This window comes from Gopherus flavomarginatus, unplaced genomic scaffold (genome assembly GCF_025201925.1).
Source record: "Gopherus flavomarginatus isolate rGopFla2 unplaced genomic scaffold, rGopFla2.mat.asm mat_scaffold_683_arrow_ctg1, whole genome shotgun sequence".
NCBI classification, from domain to species: domain Eukaryota; kingdom Metazoa; phylum Chordata; order Testudines; family Testudinidae; genus Gopherus; species Gopherus flavomarginatus.
Genome location: NW_026115141.1, coordinates 42,449 through 67,177, shown reverse-complemented (window position 1 = coordinate 67,177; position 24,729 = coordinate 42,449). Strand labels below are relative to the sequence as shown.

Genomic DNA, 24,729 nt, shown 5'->3' with positions numbered 1-24,729 from the left:
GAAGTTGCCTCCGTCTCTGCTTCACCTGGAGGGGGAGAGACAAAGAGAGGAGATGGTCCCAGGGTGTGAAACCAGAATCAGGGGGCAAGGAAAGAAGGACTGTTTGGAAAGGTGGGTTTTTTTTGGGGGGGGGGGTGAGCCAGAGGGATTCAGAAGAAGTTGGGCAGCAGAGGCTCAGGGAAATTGAGGGGAACCTCCTGGGTGTCTCAGTGTTGCCCAGGGTTTGTACAGCACCTTGCATAATATGGGGTCTGATCTCAGTCATGGTCTGTGCAGCACCTGGGAGCCCTGATGTCTGTTTCCTGATCACAGGCTCTGGGAATGGAGAGAGGGAAACCTCAACACCTGAAGGTTAATGCAGCCCTGTGTGCAACCCCTGCTGGGGTGATCCGACAGCAAATGTGAAAAATTGGGATGGGGGTGGGGTTAATAGGCACCTATATAAGAAAAAGACCCAAAAATCGGGACATCTAGTCATGCTAGTCCCTGCTGTTCTCATAAGGGGTCGGCTTAGAGAGGGTTTGGCTACACTTGCAGCTGTCCAGCGCTGGGAGTTAAAGCTGTCTTCCTACAGCTGTTTAGGGAAAGCGCTGCAGTGTGGACACACTGACAGCTACCAGCACTCTGTCATGGCCACATGTGCAGCGCTGTTGGGCGTGGTGCATTATGGGCAGCTATCCCAGCATTCAAGTGGCTGCAATGTGCTTTTCAAAAGAGGAGGGTGGGGTGGAGTGTGACACGGAGCGTGGGGGGAGACAGAGCGAGTGGATTTTTGGAGCTGACACTGTGTCAGCTCCCTGCCTGGCAAGTTCAAGCCTCCTCCCCCACCCCTCTCTCATTCACTAAATGCAAATAGCCGCCTTTGTTTTTTTTCCTCAGAGACCAGATAAGCCGCTGATCCAAAACAGACCCCCCCCCCAGCCCGTGCCCACCCGGCTGCTTCTCTCCTCAAGCAAACACCAGCTGTGGGTGTTCCAAAGGGATCCCCCTGCCTCTGCTCATTCACTGCAAACAGTAACTGTGTTTGGTTTTTAGATAAGCAGCTCCGGGAGCCTTGAGCTCACAACAAAACAAACAGAGGCATCACACCAAAACAAAGAGCGTTATCTCTACTTAAAAGCATTATGGGAAGGTTCCGGAGGTCAGTGACAGCGTAGTAAGATTAATCACTGTTTACACTGGCACCCCAGCGCTGCATCACCAGCTCTGTTCTCTTTATTCCTCTCGTCGAGGTGGAGCACATGCAGCACTGTAGCCAGGGAGATACAGCGCTGTATGTGCCTTGCCAGTGTGGACGGGGAGTAAGTTACAGTGCTGTAAAGCCACCAGCTGCACTGTAACTCTCCAGAGTAGCCAAGGCCTGAGTTGTAGTAATAATAGCAGCCAAGAATCCGGTGGCACCTTATAGACTAACAGACGTATTGGAGCATGAGCTGTCGTGGGTGAATACCCACTTTGTCAGATGCAACAATAGTCCCATATGGGCTAGTGGTCAGGATTCCTGGTTTTCACCCAGGTGGCCTGGGTTCAACTTTTGGTGTGGGAAGAGTGCAGAGCTTTTGCCCAGAGTGGAGGCAGGAAATGAAAGGAACAGGAAGGGATCCTGCCAGCAGTGGAGTTAGACAGTGTAGGGAGGGGACCCCAGAAGTGGGGGGTGGGGCAGTGGTTTGGGGGGAGATGAGGGAAGGATCCCAGCAGTGCGGGAAGTTGACAACCTGGAAAGCACAGGCCTGGAATGCGGACCTGGAAGAGTGAATGTGTCCCTCTAAACCCATCAACTGCAGACTAGGCAGGCTTGGAAGAGTTGTGTATTTGTTGGTAAATGTCAATTTCTGTGTAAACACACAACCCAATGGCAAAATATTTCCATCAATAATCATGAAAATTGACAGATGGGCAAAGTAAGAAACATGCTGCTTGAGAACTTATCATGTTGTAGGAGCAGCAGTGATCTGTATAACCTGTATGCTCAAAAGGTCTGTTAAACTCCCCCAGCTTGTTTCCTTTCCCTCTTTGAATGCCTGTGAAGTGGCTTTCCCACTCCCCTTTGTACCTCCAGTGAATGCCCTTCACCCGGCCCATCTGGCCAATGGTTCGCTGTGTTACATTCTATTGCACCTCAGGGAGACTGATCTTCATCGCACCGTCCATCGCTGCGCTGTGGGACACTTACCTTAAAGGATCCTGACATCTCCACTGCCAGGCCTGTCCTGGGAGCGTGAGTATGAGTGTGACACCCTCCCCCATCCCTTCTTTTGAGCTTAGCTATCAAGCTAATAAATGTGCTGCTTTCTGCTAAACTCTGGGGGGGAGGGGCATTATTAGTCCTCTCTAAGCTTACTAACTGACCCAATTTTGGGTAACACAAGCAACATTGTTTGATCTGTTATTGTACCAAAGGGGGAGATGGTTGTCTATAAAGGAGGGTGAAGACTAAATGCCTCTGATGAGAATGGGATTTGAACCCATGCAGGCAGAGCATAATGGGGTAGCAGTCCATCACCTTAACCACTCGGTCACCTCATCTGAGCTGTCAAAAAACGGACAGGAGGAGAAATCTAAGGCCGGCAGAGATAGGGACACTAAGGAGTTTTTAAATACTAAGCATAAGCATTGTCTGAATGAGCTCCCCTCTCTCACCTAGTGAGGAGCTGGGGAAAGACTTCAGGAACAGACCGTGTTTGCATAGACACACCTACTCTGCCTAGCTATGCAGCATGATGGGGCCGCTTTCCCAAAATGACCAGTTTGGGATGGTGTTGGGTTACAAATCACTTTAGGATTGAGTGGAATGAAATGTTATTCTCCTTCCTGTATGAGTGAAGGGCAGCAGAACGTACCTAGTCCGTCCTGATGGAGGGGTAGGTGAGTGAGGAATAGCTTTTATTGGACTGCAGAGAAGTGATTGAGGACGTCACCCTAAACCAGTGGTCCCCAAACATTTCACATTGTGCCCTCTTAGCCATGGCTGTGGCCCCTCGGAAGCCACGGTCAAGAACCGGGGCTGGGAGGAGTGGGGCTGTTGCTTGCTGGGGGGAGGGGTGCGGACAGGGGTAAAGGGGTCGACGCCGGGCTGGGAGCCAGAGTCTCAGGCTGAGGGTGGGGTTGGGGAAGAGCTGTGGCAGAGTGGTGCTCCCTCCCTGCCCTCTATGTGGGCTGGCTCAGGTCCTGAGGTGCCCCCATGAATGTTCCTCTGTGTCCCGCTAGGAGTCGCACCCCACATTATGGGGACCACTGAACCCTACTCGCTAAGCCGGGGCTAGTGATGCCAAACCCGCGGGAAAGGGAGAACAAGTGTGGGGGCCCCAGCACCAGAACCATGCCCCTACCTTCTGTCTGTGGCTGTACCCCCTTCCACCCATGGCCCCATCCACTGTCACTTCTGTTCCACCCCTTCCCCCACCAGCCCCACCCTATCACTCCTTTACCCCTGCCCCGCTTTGGCCCTGAGACCAGAGAAGCTCTGTGCCCCTGCTGCAGCCCCCGGGCTGTAGCAGGGAGTGGGAGCTCCTCCAGCCCTGGGGCTGACATAGGGGAGACTTTTCCAGGGGGACCTAACTTGGCCAGGGCCCCTGATCATGGGCCCCACTGTCCCCTTGGCAGTGCAAGGTTTGGGGAGGCTGAGCCCTCTTGTCATAAAGAGATAGCTAAGGGTTAATGTTCTTTTACCTATAAAGGGGTAACACCAGTAACCTAAAACACCTGACCAGAGGACCAATCAGGAAACAAGACTTTTTCAAATCTGGGTGGAGGGAAGTTTGTGTGTGAGTTCTTTGTTCTTTGTCTTGTGTCTGTGGCGTCTCGGCTATGAGAGTGATTTTTCTATCTCCTGCCTTTCTAATCTTCTGTTTCCAAGTTGTAAGTACAAAGATAATAAGACAATAAGTTTATATTGTTTTTTTTTTTTGTATTTACATGTGTGTAGTTGCTGGAATGTTTAAATTGTATTCTTTTTGGATAAGGCTGTTTATTCATTTTTTTCTTTTAAGCAAATAACCCTGTGTTTGTCACCTTAATACAGAGAGACCATTTTTATGTCCTTTTCTTTCTTTTTATATAAAGCTTTTTTTTTAAGACCTGTTGGATTTTTTCTTTAGTGGGGACTCCAGGGAATTGAGTCTGCAGCTCACCAGGGAATTGGTGGGAGGAAGAAGTCAGGGGAAAATCTCGTTGTGTTAGATTTACTAGCCTGACTTTGCATACCCTCTGGGTAAGGGGGAAGAGAGATTAGCTATCTCGGTACTTCTATTTCCAGGACTGGAAACAGGGAGGGGGGAGTCCCTCTGTTTAGATTCACGGAGCTTGCTTCTGTATATCTCTCCAGGAACCCAGGGAGGGAACACCTGGAGGGGAGGAGGGGGAAGGGAAATGGTTTATTCCCCTTTGTTGTGAGACTCAAGGCATCTGAGTTTGGGGGTCCCCCGGGGAAGGTTTTGGGGAGACCACAGTGAGCCAGGCACTGTATAAATCCCTGGCTGGTGGCAGCTTTACCAGGTCCAAGCTGGTAACTAAGCTTGGAGGTTTTCATGCTAACACCCATATTTTGGACGCTAAGGTCCAAATCTGGGAAAAAATGTTATGACACCCCTCCCCCCTGAGCCTCCTTTACGAGCCGCCCAGGCTACCACTGCTCAGTGTGTGGCCAGTCTCTGTGTTTTCTGCTGCTCGTTCTGGGGAGCCTGGCCGGCCTTAGGGGTGGTGCCCCCCGATAGCCGCCCAGGGCTCCAGGGGTCAAAGGGCACCGTGTGGCAGTGCAAAGGTGCTCACTGCTCTCCCCTGCCCCAATGCTCCTCCATGGGTCCATAGAGGTTTGAGGGGAGTAAGGAGCAACCCTATGTGCTCCATGCGTCCTGGTCACTTTTTCCCACTTGGGCTGTGCTGTGAGGGGAGCATCAGAAGCTGCTGCTCTCTGCTCTCCCGCTATGCAGCCCGGCTGAGGAAAGTGACCTGGATGCAGGGAGCTCGGATGATCTCACTTCTTGCCCCCACATCCCACAGCCCCTAGGGGTGCCCAGATGAGCAGCGTTCCAGGGAGGAGTGGGGGGCAGCAATGCCAGCTGCTCCATGCACACAGGTCAGTCTCCCCATGTGGGTGCAGGAGGGGGTGCAAGGTTTTCTGTGATGCCTATTCTATCAATATCGTCAGTCAATACCAGGCACTCAAATTCACCAGTCTTAGTACTTAGACGTTTAGCGTTTGTATTTAAGCACTTCTAAAATGTGTCCCATTTTAGCTGTCTGCTATTACATGATGTAATTGAGGGAGACTCTTTCATTTCACTGTTTCTCATCAGAACCTACCTGTACATTATCATCTTCCATCCTCTCCACCTTACTAGGCTATAGAGAATCCCTGTGAATAGTTCCTCTCCTAACGGATGTCTCTGTCTGAACCCTGTGCTCCTCAGCGCCTGTCAGCTTTCCCCAGCTCTGAGGCTGTGTCTACACCGCGCACCTTACCACGGTGCAGCTGTGCCACTCTAACCATGCCATTGTAAGGTGCGCTGTGTGGCCGTCCTTATCGCTGAGAGAGAGCTTCCCCGGCAACAAAGCCAAACTACCTCCAATGAGGGGCAGGAGCTTTGTCACCGGGAGCACAGCTCCACCTATGATGCGCTGTTCACACTGCCGCTTTTCATGGCTCAAATTTTGGCATTCGGGGAGTGTTTTTTCTCACCGCAGAGAGACAAAATTTTTAGCAACAAAAGCCGAAATTAAAAAAAACTCCTCTGCAACCTATTTAATTTTACCTTTATCCAACCTTTATACTGCCGCCAGTTCTGGTATCCTCATTTGAAAAAGATGTTGTGAAATTGGAGCTAGGGCAGCAAAGAGCCACCAAATGTTCTGAGGGCTGGAGAAAAATGCCTTCCAGTGAGCTATTGAAAGAGCTCAACCTGTTTAGCTTATCAAAAGAAGATTGAAAGGTGATTTCATTGAAATGTTGAAGGGCCTTAATGGAGAGAAAAGATTGGGTATTTACGGGCTCTTGAATGGAGCAGAGAAAGGCATAACAAGACCCAATGGCTGGAAAGTGAAAAGAGACAAATTCATATTACAACTGAGGCACAATAGTCAACAGCGAGGATGATTCACCACAGGAGCAAGCTACCAAGGAAAGTGGTGGATTCACCATCTCCTGATGTCATTTAATGAAGACTAGATGCCTTTCTGGAATGTGTTTGCCCCCAAAGTACCTGTTATGTCATACAGGAGGCCTGTGATATGCAGGTTAGATGCTCTAATGGTGTCTTCTGACCATGAAGTCGACTAATTTCTGAAAAACTGAGTGTAGCATTGGGAGCAGCGTCTGATGTTTTGCTGTCTAGCCGGCTTGCTGCCTAGAACGAACGCTCCTTGAGTGGGGTGATCCACAGGGCGTAGCTCAAACCTCCAAAGTGCCTGGCCAGGGGCAGGACATTAGCCCAGCAAGGGAGGGGTGTGGCAGTGACATCACAAAGGCCTTTTGCAGGACCTCAGACTATTGGTCAAAGGTGGTGGGAAGGTGGTGACCTCACAGAGAGATGCTGACATCAGCCAGGCAGGACAGGGGCGAGGAGCCAGGGAAACCTCAGAGACCTCTGTGGCTTTGCTTCAGCACGTTTCCTTTTCCAGGTCTCTCTTTGAGGACTGAGAGATTATTTGGGGTCATGGACGTGAGCGCCAGGAGGAACCTCTTTCGAGTTTCCTCCTTCCCTTGTAGTGATTTTACTAGAAAACAGCCGTCCCTGTTTAGAAGGTAAGAGCCTCCTGGAGGTTTGAAACCTGTTCAGTCTGATCTATCTGGTGACAAGTGAATTCTAGGCATGGAAAACACGAGCTTAAGGAGGCAGAATTTTATTGCGCCCCTGGGATTTTGTCCCTTAGAATCGCTGGGGACATTAGGGTTTGTCCTTTTTGTTTCACCTCTTCCTCCATCCCTCCCTCCTCTTCTTCTCTTGCTGCTTTTGTCCTTTCTCCTGTTCCCTTCCCAACAACAGGATGGAGGGTTGTGTGTGTGTGTTGCAGGGAAGTCCTCTGCAGCTCCCACTATGGAAGGTCCACCCAAAAATGTGGGACTGAAATAGTGCTCGGGCAGTGATCCCCACCGGTGACCTGGGCCATCCTTTGGGCTCTCTGGTGAGAACCCTCAGCCTCCCGTCCTCAGTCTCTACCCTGATTTGTTGAGCAGGGGGATATTGACAGGGAGGAGACTCAGGTCCTTGTTGTTCTCTTTTAAGATCAAGTAAATAAGTCAGAACCAGTTCTATCTTTGATTAATTTTATTGCTTCTCTGCATTAATTGTCTCTGAGCAGTTGATGATTCCCTCTAACATTGCAGTTCTCCTCAAATACTTGCTGAATAATTACTGTCACTGTTGTTGGTCTGGAGCTCATCTGAGAGCACAGTATTCAGGTCATTCAATGTCTGAAATTCAAGATCCGATGGTTTGTTTGAAAATCAGGGCTCTTCGGTCCTATTCCCAACACTGCCTCTGACGGGCTGTGTGACCTAAGACAAGTCAATTCTCCTTTCTCAGCCTTAGCTTCTCCCTCTTTCAAGTAGGGATACTAATGATCCGCTCTTACCTACCTCATGGTGGGTGAAGGGTGCGGATCCATTTGGGAGTGTCACTAGAAGTAGTGCATAATATGAAGTTTCCCATCATGTTTACTCAGAGCAGATTATGACATAATAGATTAGCTGAAATAGTCTATTTTATTTGTATTTTTTTATTTTGAAATTGTTAATAGTAGCAACGACTTAGCTCAGATTGAAGCATCTTATCTAATGGTTGAGATGTAAGTGTCTCCTCTTTGTGTGCGAGGAGACAATTTAACACACTCTGACAAAGAGGAGATGCTTTTGTTTTGCAAGAAAATATTTTTGCAAAGATCTTTCATCCCACTTGTTATGATTTTGAGAAACAAACTGGTTTAGTGTAAATGGGATTTTCGGACAGAAACGGTTTGAATGAAATTTTCCCACCATCTCGATTCCTGGGCTCTGGGGTGTTTTCATCTGTTAGAACAGGAGTCAGAACTGGTTGCTTCTCTTTCTGGCTCTGCCATCGCCTTGTTGTGTAGGCCTTGGGTAGGTCACTTCCCTTCTCCCATCTGTCCAATCGGAACAGGAACAGTTCTCGAACTATGGGCAGTTTAGAGCCCAAGTGAGATAAGGGGTATTAAAGCCCTCTGTGAAGGAGAAAGGGGAGTTTCACAGTGTTTAGCACCAAGGAATTCTAAAGTTTGCTAAAATGTCTAGTCTGTGGAAACAAGAAATGGTCGGGGCCAAACTTATTAACCACTGCCTTTTTAAAGCCCATTCAAAGATGTGAGTCCCTATCTTTTAGGTACCTGTGGTTCTTTGCCAGCAGCAGAGAAGAGGTACCTGCCTCCGTTTTTGTGGCCTTAACAAACCAGGTGTTGTGCCCCAGTTCTCGTCTGAGACCCCTGAAAAAGAAAAGCTTCCCATCCATGAACAAGACAGGACCTATCTTTCAAAGGGGAACAAAAAGACCTCTGGGACTTACAGACTAGCTAGCCTGACTGCCATAGCTGGAGAGATCCTGCAATACATTCTTAAACACTCAGTTTGTCAGCAGCACCTACAGGATGATTTGGTTCTTATGACTAGTGAGCGTGGAATTGTCAAGAACAAATCATTCCAAACCAATCCTCTTTCCTTCTTTGGCAGGGTTCTGGGCCTGGTAGAGGTGAGTAAACAATAGATGGGATCTAGCTTGGTGTTACTAAGGCTTTTGACACAGTCCCATAGGACATTCTCAGAAGCAAACGAGGGAAATGTAGTCCAGCTGCAATCAGTGTAATGTGGGTGCAGAGCTGGTTGAAAGCCAAGACTCCAGGAGCCCTTCTCCATGTTTAGCTGCCCAACGGGGAGGGTGAACCTAGTGGGTCTGGCAGGGATCAGTCCGGTGTCAGGTACTATTCTATATTTTCATGAATGATTTGGAAAATGGAGTGGAGAGCATGCTCCTAAAGTTTACAACTGACACCAAGCACTTTGGAGCACAGGATTGAAATTCAAAACACCCTTAACAAATTGGAGACTTGGTCTTCTTGAGCCAAACTCCATGGTTAGGGCTCTCTCTCTACACTGGGCTGAAGTGAAACCCCAGAGCCAAGCACTCCTCCTGGGCAGTGAGCTCCGACCTTGAATGGTCAGATGCTGCTTAGCACTGTCAGAGCAGCTTTTGCTGGCAGATTCTCCCAGCACTTTCCAATAGCTGGAAGGTATGAAATCCCCATTTGACTGCTGGGGACAGAGCCCGAGAGTGGGGAGCAACTTGCCCAAAGTCCCCAGGAAAAGGAAAACAACCAGCAGAGGAACCAATAGGAAACCCAGCAATGGAACTCAGGAGTCCTGGGGGTGTGCTGTGGTGACCAGATGTCCCAATTTTATAGGGACAGTCCGAATTTTGGGGTCTTATCTAGGATCCTATTACCCCCCACGCCGTCCCGATTTTTCACACTTGCTGTCTGGTCACCCTAGGGTGTGCACCTGTGTGGGTCCCAGCTGCTCCCTGCCCCCCTCATTGAAGCAGATGTGCAGGGTTACTGCCCTGGGAAGTGCAGGGCACCAGTGGATGTGGGGTTGTCTGGAGGTAGGGTCTGGCTTCAGGCAGGGCAAGGGCTGCGTGGCTGGCTGGCTTCAGGCAGGGGGGTGCATCAGGGGTTGGCTGGAGACAGGGCAGGGAGGATGCGGCTGGTGCAGGCAAAGCAGAAGGTGCAGGGCTGGCTGGAGACAGAGGCTGACTGCCGGCAGGGCAGGGCAGGGGGTGCAGGGCTGGCTGCAGGCAGGGCGTGGGGCAGGGCCGGTGCAAGGTAGTTTCATGCCCTAGGCGAAACTTCCACCTTGCACCCTCCCCCCCCAGCACCCCTGCCCTGAGGCGCCCCACCCGTGGCAGCTCCCCCCTCCACCCTGAGGCTCCCCTCTTGTGGCAACTCTCTTGCTCTGCCCTGCGGCACCCCCCTCGCCCGAGCTCACCCCTGCTCCGAGCACGAGCACCCCGAGCATGCCGTGGCCGCTTCACTTCTCTCACCTCCAAGGCTTGCGGCGCCTAAGCCTGCCAGGCAGTCAAGCACCCTCCCCTGAGCCACAGCAGCCCTGACAGTTGACAATAGAGGCACCTTAACCCCTGAGTTCCTTCAATGTGTCCCCCTCGGGGGTCCAGCTCCGATCACCAGATACTCGGGGTATGTCTATACCACCTGCCGAATCGGTGGGCAGCGATCGATCCAGCGGGGGTTGATATATCGCGTCTCGTGTAGATGCAATACATTGAGTGCTCTCCCCTCGCCTGCTGTACTCCAGCTCGGTGAGAGGCGCAGGCAGAGTCTACGGGGAGCTGCAGCAGTCAACTCACCGAGACTGTGACATTATAAGTATAATCTAATATCTCATTGAAAGGTGACAGGGCCAGAAAGAGTTAATTAACTCACCTCACCGACTGACCTGACCCGTGGGTGAACCTTAAAAACTGGTTAACAAGATATGTAAATGAACAGAGCTTTGAAATGCAAGTCTGCAGTGTTAGAGGTAGAAGGGGAGGTGTTTGCTCAGGTCTTGTGATGTCAGCAAACAAGTCTTGTCTATTGCTATAGTTTTAATTCAAAGAGCAAAAAAAGAATATTAACATTTATGATGATACTTGAGTGAAATAGTATTATTGTCTGTGTCTCTTTGAAGGTTGTGGTAATCTGTATCTGAACTGTTTGATGGATGTACTAATTGCCAGGATGTTTGGAAGAAGAGTTAAGCCTATTGTTTTCTCAGGCTGAAAGGCTGCTGGAAATGTTTAAGAACCTGGGACACGATCCTTCTTCATCTCAGATCTGCTTTGGTTTTCAAGAGGGGGAAACCTTAAGCCACAAGGATTGAGATCCCCAGTCATTGACTGGAGCCACCCTGAATATGGACATTGGATTATAACCTATGGACTATTTCTAAAAGGACTTTTGGCAACTACAAGCTCATCTCTACTTTGTATCTGAACCTCAAAAATTGAATTCAAGTTTATATGTCTATTAATCTTTTAACCAACACTCACTCTCTCTTTTCTTTTCTAATAAATTTTAGCTTAGTTAATAAGAATTGGCTATAGCATGTATTTTAGGTAAAATCTAAGTTATAATTGAACCTGGTTATGTGGCTGATCCTTTGGGATCGGAAGAATCTTTTCTTTTATATGATGAAGTAAGATTTTCAGGAATCATCATCATATCTAACAGGTGTGTCTGGACGGAGGCCTGAGGCTGGGTACTTTAAGGGAACTGTGTGGTTTAAACTTCTAAGTAACCAGTGAGGTACTACAGAAGCTGTTTTGTGCTGGCTGGGTAAATCTAAGTATTGAAATAACCAGCAGCGTTTGGGATTTGTCTGCCCTGTTTTGTTTGCAATTCACTCTGATTGAGTGAGCTGAGCTGGCTCCCACGGGCAGCACCGTCACACCTACAGCCAGGCTGCAGAGGTCCGGGGCATCTTAGGGGCCTTGGGGTGCACAGATACCTATGTCCAGGCCATAGCGGTCCCTGGGGGGCTTAGAGAGTTTGGGGGGGACACATATTCCTACATCCAGGCTGTAGGGTTACCAGGGGGGCTTAGGGGGTTAGTGGGGGGCAAAGATACCTACGTCCAGGCTGGAGGCATCCTGGGAGTCTTAGGGGATTAGTGGGGGGCCAAAGACACCTATGATGTCCAGGCTGTAGGGGTACCAGTGGTTTTTAGGGGTTCGAGTGGGCACAGATACGTATGTCCAGGCTGTATCGTTCCCAGGGGGGGTTAGAGGTTTCGTGAGGGGCACAGATATCTAAGTCCAGATTGTAGATGTCCCGGGAGGGGGGGGTTAGGGGGGTTGTAGGAGTGCAAATACCTATGTCCAGGCTGTAGGGGTTCCTGGGGGATTAGAGGGTTTCTGAGGGGCACATATACCTACGTGTACACTGGAGTGTCGCAAGGGGCTTATGGAGTCTATATGGGGTACAGATACCAATGTTCTGGCTGTATAGGTCCCTCGGGGGCTTAGGGGGTTTGTGGGGGGCACAGATACCTAAGTTCAGGCTGGAGGGATCTCTGAGTGTCTTAGGTGTTTGGTGGGAGGCACAGATACCTACGTCCAGGCTGCAGGGGTCTCGGAGGGGCTTAGGATCTGTCACGGAGTGTGGGGGAGTCCAGTCCTGCACCCCTCTTCCTGGGACTCACAGTGACTCTCAGCCAGCCAGTAAAACAGAAGGTTTATTAGACAACGGGAGCGAAGGATACAGCAGAGCTTGGAGGCACAAGCAAGACCCCACAATCAAGTCCTTCTAGGGGTTCAGGAAACTTAGTTCCCAGTTTGAGAATCCCTGAATTCCAACCACCCAGACCAAAACCGAAACTGAGCTAACCCAACTCCCTCCAGCTGGCCATTTCCTGTGTCCAGCTTCCCGGGCAAAGGTGCTGACCCCTCCCCCCGCCTAGCTCAGGTTACAAGCTGAGCACGTGTCCGGTCCTAAAGTCACCCCCTGCTCTCCCATCCCCCACACAGACAGTCCCTACTCCATCACAGTAATGCACAGAGCATTTCCCGCATGGAGCAACTTTGACACCTTGTGACTACACTAGGTAATGGACAGAGCATTTCTTGCATGGAGCAACAGTGACACCATGTGGCCACACCGGGTAATGCACAGAGCATTTCCTGCATGGAGCAACAGTGGCACCGTGTGGTGGTCACGCAGGGTAATGCACAGAGCATTTCCCCGCATGGAGCAACAGTGACACCGTGTGGCCACACAGGGTAATACACAGAGCATTTCCTGCATGGAGCAACAGTGACACCACGTGGCCACACATTGTAATGCACAGAGCATTGCACCTACGTGGAGGCTCTAGAGATCCCTCGAGGGCTTACGGGGGTTCGTAGGGTCACAGATACCTACATGCAGTATGGGCGGGACCCTGGGAGAGTTAGGGGGGTTGTGAGGGGCATAGGTACTTGCGTCCAGGCTGTAAAGGTCCTGGTGGGGATTAAAGGCTTCCTGGAGGACAGCAATATCTACGTCCAGGCTGAAGGGGTCCCTGGACGCTTAGGGGGTTGTGGTGAGCACAGTGCTCCCTGGGGGTATAGGGACTTGGTGAGGGGCACAGATACCTATGTATGTCCTGGAGGGGTCCCTGGGGGGGCTTAGTGGTACTGTAGGAGACACAGATACCTACATCCAGGCTATAGGCATTCTGGGGGGGCTTAGGGCTTTGGGGGGGCACAGATACCTACATCCAGGCTGGAGTGGTCCCAGGGGGCTTAGGTGGTTTGTGGGGAGGGGCACAGCTATGTACATCCAGGCTGGAGAGGGTCCAGAGAGGATTAGGGGGTTTTGCGGATGGCAGAGATACCTATCTCCATAGTCTAGGGGTCCCGGGGGGCTTAGGGTTTTTTGGGAGGCACAGATATCTATGTCCAGGTTGGAGTGGTTCCTGAGGAGTTTAGGGAGTTCCTGTCGGGCACAGATACCTAGGTCCATGCTGTAGGGTTCCCTGGGTGGATTGGGGGTTTTCTGGGTGGCAGAGATACCTACGTCTAGGCTGTAGGGGTCCCTGGGAGGCTTAGGGGGTTGTGGGGTTAGGGCTTAGGGGGCTTGGGGGGCAGAGATACCTACTTCCAGGCAATAGGTCTTCCAGGGGGAATTAGTGTGTTGGGGGGTCACAGATACCTAGGTTCAGGCTTGAGGGTTCCCGGGGGTGGGGGCTTACACCGTTTGTGTTGGGCACAGATATCTGCATCCAGGCTGGAGTGGTCCCTGGGGGGGCTAAAGCGGTTTCTGGTGGGCACAGATAACTACCTCCAGGCTGGAGGGGTTTCTCGGCACTTAGGGGTTGTGAGGGGCACAGATACTTCCATCCAGGCTGCAGGGTCCCTGGGGGGCTTAGAGGGTTCATGTGGGGCACAGATACCTAAGTCCAGGCTGGATGGGTCCAGGGGGGGCTTATGGGGTTCAGGGAGCACAGATGCTTATCTCTAGGCTATAGGGTTCCCTGGTGGGCTTAGGGGGGTTTGGGTGGCCCCAGATACCTAAGTCCATGCTGTAGGCGTCCCTACAGGTGCTTATGGGTTCGTGGGGTGCACAGATACTTATGTCCAGTCTGGAGGGGACAGGGGGAGTTGGGGTTTCATGAGGGGCACAGATACAAACCTTCAGGCTGTAGGAGTCCCAGGGAGGCTGTGGGGGTACAGATACCTACATCTAGTCTGGATGGGTCCTGGGGATTATAGGGGGTTTGTGGGGGGCACAGATACCTAGGTACAGGCTGTCGGTGTCCCGAGGAGATTAGGCAGCTCACTGGGGGCTCAGATACATCCAGGCTGGATGTGTCCCGAGGAGCTTAGGGGGTTTGTGGGGTGCTCAGACACCTGTGTCCAGGCTGTAGGGATCCCTGGGGGCTTAGGGGGTTCGTGGGGGTCACAGGTAGTTACGTCCAGGCTGAAGGGGTAATGGGAGTGCTTAAGGGATCGGGGCTGACACAGATACCTACGTCCAGGGTCTAGGGGAGGTAGGAGAAGTGAAGCGGCCATGGTGTGCTTTCAAGTAGGGATAATAATGATCCACTCTTACCTACCTCATGGTGGGTGGAGGATGGGGATCCATTGGAGAGTGTCACTAAGAGTAGTGCATAATATGAGGTGTCCCATCACGTTTACTCAGAGCAGATTATGACATAATAGATTAGCTGAAACAGTCTTTTTTATTTGTATTTTTTTATTTTGGAATTGTTAAGAGCAGCAATGACTTAGCTCAGACTGAAGCATCTTATCTAATTTTCAAGATCTAAGTGTCTCCTCCTTGTGTGTGATGACACAATTTAACACACTGTGACAAACAGGAGATGCTTTTGTTTTGCAACAAAATCTTTTTGCAAAGAACTTCCATCTCACTTGTTATGATTCTGAGAAACAAACTGGTTTAGTCTGAATGGGATATTTGGACAGAAACGGTTGGAATGAAATTTTCCCACCATCTCAGTTCCTGAGCTCTATCCCTGCCTCTGGGGGGATTTGTTGTCTGTTAGAACAGGAGTCTGACTGGCGGCTTCTCTTTCTGGCTCTGCCACCACCTTGCTGTGTAGGCCCTTGGGTAGGTCACCTCCCTTCTCTGTACCTCAGGCTACTCCAATTTGTCCAATGGGAACAGGGACAGTTCTCGAATTCTGGGCAGTTGTGAGCCTGAGTGAGAAAAGGGGTGTTGAAGCCCTCTGTGAAGAAGAAAGGGGAGTTTCACGGTGTTTTTGCACCAAGGAATTCTAAACCAAAACTGAACTAACTCCCTCGAGTCCTTCTGGGGGTTCAGGAAGCTTAGTTCCCAGTTTGGGATTCTCTGAATTCCAACTACCCAGCTCCAAACCAAAACTGAACTAACTCCCTCCAGCCGACCCCTTCCTGTGTCCAGCTTCCCGGGCAAAGGTGCTCACTCTCTCAGCCCTGCCTAGCTCGAGTTACAGGCTTAGGTCCTGTCCCTCACCTAAAGTCACCCCCTGCTCTCCCATCCCCCACACAGACAGTCCCCACTCCGTCACAGTAATGCCCAGAGCATTTCGCGCATGGAGCAACAGTGACACCATGTGGCCACGCAGGGTAATGCCCAGAGCATTTCTTGCATGGAGCAACAGTGACACTGTGTGGCCACTCAGGGTAATGCACAGAGCATTACACCTACGTAGAGGCTGTAGAGATCCCTGGGGGCTTAGGGGTCATGGGAGGTACAGATAGCTACGTCCAGGCTGGAGGCATTCTGGGGAGCTTAAGGGGGTTCGTAGGGTCACTGATACCTACGTCCAGGATGGTCGGGACTCTGGGGGAGTTAGGGGGGTTGTGGGAGGCATAGGTACTTGCGTCCAGGCTGTAGAGGTCCTGGTGGGGATTAAGGGCTTCCTGGAGGACACCAATATCTACGTCCGGGCTGGAGAGGTCCCTGGACGGCTTAGAGGTTGTGGTGAGCACAGTGATCCCTGGGGATTTAGGAACTTGGTGAGGGGCACAGATACCTATGTTTGTCCTGGAGGGGTCCCTGGGGGGGCTTAGTGGTATTGTAGGGGACACAGATACCTACGTCCAGGCTATAGGCATTCTGGGGGGGCTTAGGGCTTTGGGGGGCACAGATACCTACATCCAGGCTGGAGGGGTCCCGGGGGGCTTAGGGGGGTTGTGGGGGGCACAGCTATGTACGTCCAGGCTGGAGAGGTTCCAGGGAGTATAAGGAATTTTTGTGGACAGCAGAGATACCTATCTCCAGGATCTAGGGGTCCCTGGGGGGCTTAGGGTTTTTTTGGGAGGCACAGATAACTATGTCCAGGTTGGAGTGGTTCCTGGGGGGTTTAGGGGGTTCCTGGGGGGCACAGATACCTAGGTCCATGCTGTAGGGTTTCCCGGGTGGATTAGGGGTTTTCTGAGGGGTACAGATACATACGTCTAGGCTGTAGGGGTCCGTGGGAGGCTTAGGGGGTTTGTGGGGGGCAGCGATACTTGAGTCCAGGCAATAGGGCTTCCAGGGGGAATTAGTGTGTTGGGGGGGCACAGATACCTAGATCCAGGCTGGAGGGTTCCCGATGGGGGGGGGGGGCTTAGGCAGTTTGTGTTCAGCAACTGCTCCTCTGTAGGGTTGAGCAACTGCAACTTACTATTCAAAAGATACATATGGCATTATATACAACAAAGTTTTGGTTAATATACTCACAGCCTTCCTTGATAACCTGGTGGTAAGAGACACAGGACTAGCCTTGCAGTTCAGGTTTCTCAATTCTTAAGTGAAAGATGCTGTGCTTAGGGAAAGCTAGTGTTACTTAGGGTTTTCTTGAATATGTTAAACTTAAAATCAAAACCTAATAAACAAAGACTAAAAACGTAGGGAAACCGAACTTAGCCTAGTTCCCTTGAAACTTAAAGTTTCAGAACAAGTACAGCCTACTGCTAGTACATAGAGAGAGAGTGGAGGACGTAAGTCACAATGATAGAGCAAAGTGCTCTAGCGAGGTGGCTTACCTCTTTTATAGGGCACAAGGGCCGGAAATCCTTCCTCCTATGCCCAAATTTCATTCCTCACCCACAAAACATTAGGGTACATTTACTTCATAGACTAGTATGTTTGTGCTTGTTGATGACATGTACATATGCACATAAGTTACCTTGTAGTGTATCTGTTAAATCTGTGGGTACAACACTGAATAAAACTCTATGCCATTCTCCATTGTCGATTGGTCTAAGTAAAGGTCTTGGACAGGCATGGGTACTTATCTATTTAAGTAACATGAGAAAGGTCGATTTTCCTCTCTGAGTAAAAGGTCACAATATAGATATGCTAACTTTGCCTTAGCTTAACATACAGGATATGGCCTCTAGGTTCTCGTAAGTCATGTGTCTCAGTCTCCTAATCATTTTTATTGCCCTCTTCTGGACTCTCTCCAGTTTGTCCACATCCCTTCTCATGTGGGTCCCAACCCCAAAAGTACTCACATTTTACCCCATTGACCCCAAAATGCCAGCTTTTAATATGTAAATAGGGTGCTGCCATGGTCAAGTCACTCCCGAGCTCTCCAGCGGAGCCTGCTGGCACAGAACAAGGTGAAAATTAGCCAGGATGTCACTCAGTCAAATCCCTGTGCTCCCTGCAGGTGATATCGGAAGGCTCCAAGATGGATCATTTCCCTTTCTCTCATCAGCTTCAGGCCCCAGGGTTACAAATGCACAAACCAGTTGGGATTCTCCCCTAGCCTCAGGGTGTGGGATTGCTCTGAGGGGATGGACTTGCACACTTGGGATATTAGTGCAAAGATACAATTTCAATTTCTCTTAGAGAAATTGGAGGGCAATTTATATTTGGTACAAATCTTATTTAGTGAAAGGAAAGCTGCAGTGACAGCCTGGTTACTGGGGTGCAAAACACCTTCCTCCTGGGAGAAACAAGAAGTTAGAATTAGAAATTTACATCGTTTGTTCCAGTGTTGGTACAGGTTTAATTTTGCTTCTGTGTAGGTTTGTTTCAGGCTGTGACCATTTTGGTTTATTGGGTTGTTTTGTTTTTTTTAGTTGGAATGGAGCTTTTAATTGACATTTGCTGGATTCAAATGGCTGACTTGCAACACCAGTTTTGACATAGTTCTGCATATTTTATTACGATTTGACCAGTATTCAAGGATTCAATTCCTTTATAGGAGGTTTTAGATGTCATGCTTATTTATTTGATGTTATTTTATCATTCTGCTGTAGCACATTTTTTTGATAAAATGTTGAAATTATTAATTTACAGCATTTGTTAGTTTTTATTTTTACAAACAAAGTTTTTCTTAATGTTTGGGTTTTAAATTAAGCCTTGTTTTTGGTTTCAATTTTTCATGTAGGTTTTGGTTACTGATGGGATCTTTAAGAGAACTTTGGATTCAGTACTAAAATTTGGACAGATTTAGAATATTTTAAGTAAACCGTGTTTACTATTTTATTTTAATAAAGTTTGTATTGCTGTAAACCCTAGTCGGGGGGAGAGGAGATGAGCCTGGCCTTTAACTGAGAAGGAACAGAGGCATGGCCCCCGTGAAGGGTGAGGCCAGGTGATGGAGGGCACAGCTCCCCAGTTTTTTTTGTCTAGCCCATCTCAGGCCTGGTCTACACTACGCTGTTAAACTGATTTTAACAGCGTTAAATCGATTTAACGCTGCACCCGTCCACACTACACTGCTCTTTATATCAATTTAAAGGGCTCTTTAAATCGATTTCTGTACTCCTACAAAACGAGAGGAGTAACGCTAAAATCGATATTACTGTATCGGATTAGGATTAGTGTGGACGCAAATCGATGTTATTGGCCTCATTATTTTACAGTAGCTACCCACAGTGCACCGCTCCAGAAATTGACGCTAGCCTCGGACCATGGACGCACACCACCGAATTCATGTGCCTAGTGTGGACGCTCACAATCGACTTTATAATATCTGTTTTATAAAATCGGTTTAAGCTAATTCGAATTTATCCTGTAGCGTAGATGTAGCCTCAGTCCCCCACTAAAGGAGAAGAGTCTGATGCCACCCCTGCAGGTCACTGAGTGTCACTGCTGCTCCATGGGAAACATGCTCTGTGCCTTACCCAGATTGGTGGGAAACACACTCTGTGCATTACCGTGACTGGTCCGTGGGTGTCACTGCTTGTAGAGGGCAGACACATGCTGTGCATTACGCCACCTGACCAGTGGGTGTCACCGCTGTATCAAGGGAAACACCTTCTGTGCATTACCTTGAATGACCACGAGGTGTCACTGCTGCTCCAAGGGAAACATACTCTGTGTGTTACCCTGATTGGCCACTTGGTGTCACTGCTGCGCCAAGCAAAACACCTTCTGTGCATTACTCTGACTGCCCACTGGCTGTCACTGCTGCTCCAAGGGAGACAGAAGAGCGGCCAGACTGGTTCAGACGCAAAGTCCATCTAGCCCAGTATCCTCCTGTCTTCTGACAGTGGCCGTGCCAGGTTCCCCAGAGGGAATGAACAGAGCAGGGAATCATCAAGTGATCCATCCCCTGCCGCCCATTCCCAGCTTCTGGCAAACAGAGGCTACAGGCACCATCCCTGCCCACCCTGGCTAATAGTCCTTGATGGATCTATCCACCATAAACTTATCTAGTTCTTTTTTGAACCCTGTTATAGTCTTGCCCTTCACAACATCCTCTTGCAAGGAGTTCCACAGGTTAACTATGCAACTGCCTTGAGTTTACGCCCCCTCCCCTGGCCAGGTTGTATATGGAAAAGAGGATGAGGAGAGCCATGATGTGTCTGTCAGTGGCTGGTGCCTCAGTTTCCTCTAGGCAGCAGTACTGCAGGCTCCTTTGGTCTGTGCCCATGCAACGGTGTCTGGGGAAGGAAGAGTAGAGGCTCATTCTTCCCAGCCCCACGCCCCACCCCCAGCAGCTGGGGAATCCAGGCCAAATTTAATCCTGGTAGCTGGGCTGGGATTAGCCTGGGCTCGGGTAGGGCTGGGGAGGAATTGGGAGGGAGACAGACGCACCTGCTGTGAGGGAAGATCCTCCCATTCCCTGCCAACCCCATTCACTCCTTGCAGCACAGCACCCCCTAGCATTTCTTTCTCTGTCATGGGAGCTGTCTGCTGCTTGCTTCTCCCTTAGCATCATCTCTCCCCATTCTGGAGCACTGGCATTGCCCATCCTGTGCAAACAGGGAGGCCCCGGTGTGCCCCATGGCACTGCCCTGCAATTGTGGGGGCAGCTGTTGGATGGAGCCATATCAAAATATGGGGGTGGGCAAGGCTGGGGACCAGGACTCCTGGGTTCTCCCCTCAAATGTGGCAGGGGAGTGGAGATTAGGGGGTAGAGTGGGGGAGGGACAGGGCTGGGATCCAGGGCTACTACTTTTTCTGGTTTTCTCCACCTCCTGCAGCTGCCTCGATCCTTTCAATGTGTTTCTTGTTCCATATTCATTTGCTGACTTGTGTAACTCAACCCAGAGGTGGCTGCATCTCAGTGTTGGGTGAGGCACCCTTGGCTGCATCACCTCCTAACCGCGTCTCTCTCCCCCTTCGGGTGACCCTGCAGCACTCAGCAAACATCCACAAGATCATGGGGCACTTTGAGCACTGCGCAGGCAGGGGCCAGGCGCCCAGCCCTCCCTCCAGAGAATGGGACGCAGCATCGACTACTTTTTACAGGGATTAAAAAGGGAAAAAGGAGGGCAAATCAGAGGAGTAGGTGGCCAAAGTCTGAGCAGGGGGTGGAAATTGACTGGTCGGGGGTCAAGCAGCTGGAGGCAGAGTTAGGAGAGGGACTGAAGGCAAAGTCAGGGAGGTGGGAAGGAGCCGGAGTTAAGCCCGGAGGGAGGCGCTGCCAGAGGGTTAAACCCCGGCACAGGCAGGGGCCGAGGGGGAACAGTTATCCCGGTGGGCAGAGACTCCAGTGTTTGCAAACATGGGTGGGGGGAGCAGAGGGCTTTTTTATTTCCCCTCTCACAGGCAGCACCTCTCAGCATGGAGTTCCCAGGGCTGGGCTCTTAAAGGCACAGGCATCCCACCGCCTAGACATTGCAGCTCCTCTCTGATGTAACCTACTGAGGTGCTGCAGTAGGAGACTCAATTCAGTGAAACTGGGCATTCCCTATACGCCCCCCAGCCAGGGGGCTGTGCACCCCCTTCCCCGATTTTCCCCAACACCCCCTCCCTCAGTGGTCAGGTAGTTACATGCAGCGCTGCCAATGTTGTCATTGGTTGCAAATTTGAATGGAAATTGAAACGTTAACACACACTTTAAAAGCAGATACAACGTATGAAAACTACTTGTACCTGAGAAAGTCAAATAGGTTTGGAAAGTCTGGACAAAGCCGGGTTTCCTCACCCAGCTGTTGTGTTTGCTGACAATGTTGGTGCATTGGCTTCGGCAGTGTTGGCCAACCTTAGAATTTCAAATGATGATTTGTAAGCGAGGTGTGAATGAGCTCTCCGCTGGCAGCTACTGATGACCAGGGTTGGGAGGAGGCTTTGGGACCAGACTGTATTTACATGAACTCACCTACTCTGCTGAGGTATCCAGCGGACAGAGCTGGGCTGCCTCTGCTCTAGGTGCCCGGAGGAGGGAAGGTGTGTGGGGCTCCAGCCTGGGACTCTTCCTCCCTCCTGCCAAGCCCTGACTATTAATCCCAGCGCTGGCACTCCTTTCTTCAAGCGCCATGTGGGCCAGAGGAAACGTGCGGTAGAAAGCACAAGGGCCAAGCTTGTGAACATCAGGTGCAGCAGCAAGAATCCCAACTATCAGGGTAGCAAGTTCCAGAGCCCTATCCCATTGTGGCCATCCCTGCCAAAGACCTGGCTCTCGGAGGTGTGAGTCACCCAGCAGGAGGGGAAAGATTCACTCTTACACAGCTGGAGACAGGGGAGTTGAGCTCTGGGGCATTACCACAAGCATGGGTGGGTGGCAAGTTTGTAGAAATTTTGGTGGTGCCCAGAACCCGCCCCCAAACTCCACCCCCACCTGCCTAAGGCTCTGGGAGGTGGCTTGGGGGGGATTAGGGTGCAGGATTCAGGCTTTAGGATGGAGTTTGGGTGCTGGGTGCAGGCTCCAGCAGGGTTGTAGGAAAGGGTGAGAGGTGCAGGCTCTGGGGGTGGGAAGGAGTGTGTGGGAAGGGGTGCACCCTCTGGGAGGGAGTGTAGGGCTGAGGATGAGGGATTCATTATGCAGGAGGGGGCTCAGGACTGGGGCAGAGTATCAGGGTTCAGAGGGAGCTCAGGGTTGGGGGTGTTGGAGAGGCTGAGGGCAGCCTGCACTAGGACTCTGGGGCTGAAGTTCTGCCCAGAATCGCTCTACTCCAGCAGCAGGAGCAGGCAGGGGACAGGCACATGCTGCTTTTTGTGAGGCAGGGATGCACCACAGCAGAGGGGAGGGGTGCCAGGGGAAGAGACCCAACTCCAAATATTGCTGGAGCAGGGCCCCCAGCCCTGAATGTTCCTGGAGCACGAGCACCACAAATGTATATAACCTGCCGCCTATGACCACAAGCCAACACAAGGTCCCACTGAGATTTGAACTCAGATTACAGGATTCAGAGTCCTGAGTGCTGCCCATTACACCATGGGAGCAGCTTGTGCTGCCTTCTCTGCACATCGGTGACCCTCATGGGGCTGTTTGTGTAAGGGGGCTCTTGGCCCTTTACTAAAACTTAGTGTGTGTGTGTGTGTGCGGGGGGTTGGTTGGCTAGTTCCCAGCACCAATAGAAGGGAGAAGGATCAATGGGAAATCAGGACCCTGAGACTGACAGTCCCCAGGGACAATGGGGAGAGGCCAAAGCTCCAAGTTAGCTGCACTGACAGGCCAGGCAGTGTAATGAGGGAGTCACCAGGCCAGGGGGTCCCATCCTCCATGTGAGCTGGAACTGCCTGGGTGAGAGTGGGGCAGAGCTAAGGAGAGAGCAGGAGCCCGAGAAGAGCCGGGGAGCAGAGCTGCGCAGGTGTAGTGCCAGAAACTGCTGCATGTAGGAATTTGCAACCTGTAGCAGTTACTGATACCTGAGGTTGTTCTTATTTGCTGACTTGTCCTAATTGGCTAAAACTTGACAGTGGTTTCTCTAGCAAAGGCCAGTCCCTGGCCCCTTGGTCCAGACATCCCCCTTCATATCAGGCTAGGGTGACCAGATGTCAAAGATAAAATATTGGGATGTGGGGGGCGGAGCAAAAAAAAAAAAAGCCAGAGGGCCCCCCTGCCACCAAGTGGAAGTGGCACAACCCCATCTCCAACCAATTCTTGGCTCCAGCCTCTGCTGCACCCCCAGCTCCCCCATCCTCTCACTCCTGGGCCCAGCCTGGGCTCCAAGCTCTGCAGCCGAGCCATGATCCGGGCCCCTCCTGCAGCTCCCGGGCAAGGGGTGAACCAGCCAGCTCCTGGCAGGAGCGTATCCGCCCCAATTGTGTCTCCGCCCCCTGCCCACCTGGGCCCTGCCTGCTCCGTGCTGCCCCCACCCCAATGCGCTGCCCGCAGGCTGCAGGGCTGGAGCAGCTTCTGCGCTGCGCTCCTGGCCATTGCCATGGCCAGTGTGCAGACCTGCGGGGGAGGGGCGCAGCCTTCCCTCTCCAGGTCTGCAAGGGGAATGAAAAGCGGCCGTTCCTGCGGGAGTAAGGCGCTGCCATCCCTCCCTAGCTCTGCCAGAGGACTGGGCAGCGGCAGTATTAGCAGGGGCAGGGCGCCTGATTGTTTCCCCGGCTCTGCGAGGGGACTGGAGAGCGGCCGTTCCTGGGCGCGTGGTGTGCTAGGTTCCTTCCTAGCTCTGCGACGGGAGTGGGGAGCGGCCGTTACTGTGGCGGCGGGATCCTTCCTGCGGGATTAGGGCGCTGCCTTCTCTCCCTAGCTCTGTGAGACCACTGGGGAGCAGCCCTTCCTGTGGGATTAGGGCGCTGCCTTCTCTCCCTAGCTCTGCGACACCACTGGGGAGCGACCCTTCCTGCGGAATTAGGGCACTGCCTCCTCTCCCTAGCTCTGCAAGACCACTGGGGAGCGGACCTTCCTCCAGGATTAGGGCGCTGCCTCCTCTCCCTAGCTCTGCGAGACCACTGGGGAGCGGCCCTTCCTGCGGGGGCGGGGAGCTGGCTTCCCTCCCCAGCTCTGCCAGGGGCATAGGGAGCATCCCTTTCTACGGGATTAGGACGCTGCCTTCTCTCCCTGCCTCTGCAAGACCATTGGGGAGCGGCCCTTCCTGCGGGGGCGGGGCGGTGGCTTCCCTCCCCAGCTCTGCCAGGGGCATGCGGAGCAGCCCTTCCTGCGGGATTAGGAAGCTTCCTTCTCTCCTTAGCTCTGCGAGACCACTGGGGAGCAGACCTTCCTGCGGGATTAGGGCGCTGCCTTCTCTCCCTAGCTCTGCCGAGACCACTGGGGACCAGCCCTTCCTCTGGGATTAGGGCGCTCCCTCCTCTCCCTAGCTCTGCGAGACCACCGGGGAGCATCCCTTCCTGCGGAATTAGGGCGCTGCCATCTCTCCCTAGCTCTGCGACACCACTGGGGAGCGGCCCTTCCTGTGGGATTAGGGCGCTGCCTTCTCTCCCTAGCTCTGCGAGACCACTGGAGAGCAGCCCTTCCTACGGGATTAGGACGCTGCCTTCTCTCCCTAGCTCTGTGAGACCACTGGGGAGCACACCTTCCTGCATCGGCGGGGTGCTGGCTTCCCTCCCCAGCTCTGCTAGGGGCCTGGGGAGCAGCCCTTCCTACGGGATTAGGACGCTGCC

At 51.7% G+C, this 24,729-nt stretch overlaps 1 non-coding gene across 1 annotated transcript; it reads right to left on the bottom strand.

The window, feature by feature from the left end:
• Positions 1-22,524: 22,524 nt before the first annotated feature.
• On the bottom strand, positions 22,525-22,596 carry TRNAQ-CUG (transfer RNA glutamine (anticodon CUG)). The gene has a single exon. It is a non-coding gene; the product is annotated as a tRNA-Gln (tRNA).
• Between the last annotated feature and the right edge of the window lie 2,133 nt (positions 22,597-24,729).